A 1,059-nucleotide genomic window follows, 5' to 3' on the forward strand; every position below is an offset into this window, starting at 1 on the left:
AGTCTCTCTTTCTCAGCATACCACATTATATTATAGCTATTGGTTTGGCTTTGATTGGAGATCTGTCTTCTGCACTCTCTTGTGAGCTCCTTAAGGGGAAAATAAAGACTATGCTGCAACCTCTGAGCAAGCATGCACTATATATTCAATAGATTTCTGGTGAAGAAAATGTACTTTACTTTTGAACTCTCCATTTGAATTCATTTTTCTATTCCCATTGTTATTCTGTTAGCACAGACCCTCATTGCCACTCACCTGAATTCCCTCCCTATATACAGCCTGTACAAAAGGCCTTTGATGATTCTCTAAAGGGAAAAGTCCAAATGTCTTAGTGTGGCATACACAGACTGACAGCATTCCACCTTCAGGCCTATTTCTGGTCAATACTCACCCAGCCGACATCCGTAGCTATGCTCAACTACCATAGATTTGCCTTTGCATACCTTCTGTCCCTCTTAATGAACTCTTATTTTCTCTGCAATGCCCACCTTAAATTTGCCTTTCTCCGTGATGCCTTCCTCAAACTTCCCCAGGCAATTAGAATATCCATTTTTGTACTCCTATTTAAATTTCCAGTATAGCACTTTCCAAAATCAATTATAATCATCCCTTAACTTCTCTTAACTTTAGTTTCTTCATCTGGAAAATGGAGGGTAATAACAATATCTACTTTATAGGGTAATTGTAAGAAGTAAAGGAGACAACGCACATAAGGCACGTAGCACAGAGTTAGCACTGAATAAATAAGAGCTAACATCAGTTGAGCTCCCAATGTGTTCCAGGCACTTTACATGCAAAAACTCATTCCCTTGTCCTCATATGGTAAGTACAACTATTGCCTTGGTATTCTAATTGAGTTCACTATAACTCAGAGGCTGAAATGACTTGCCCAAAGTCATACAGTTGGTTAATGAAAGATTCAGTTGAACCCATGTGGACTGGCTCTAGAGCCATGCTCCTAACCACTATTCATCCATGTACATTGTTCTCATCCCCACTAAATGCAAACTCCTCTAGAACAGGAGCTAGATTCACAGTCTCTAACTCTCTCAAGTCTGC

The sequence above is a fragment of the Carlito syrichta genome, unplaced genomic scaffold, assembly GCF_000164805.1.
Source record: "Carlito syrichta isolate Samal-C Ts95f unplaced genomic scaffold, Tarsius_syrichta-2.0.1 Scaffold287885, whole genome shotgun sequence".
NCBI classification, from domain to species: domain Eukaryota; kingdom Metazoa; phylum Chordata; class Mammalia; order Primates; family Tarsiidae; genus Carlito; species Carlito syrichta.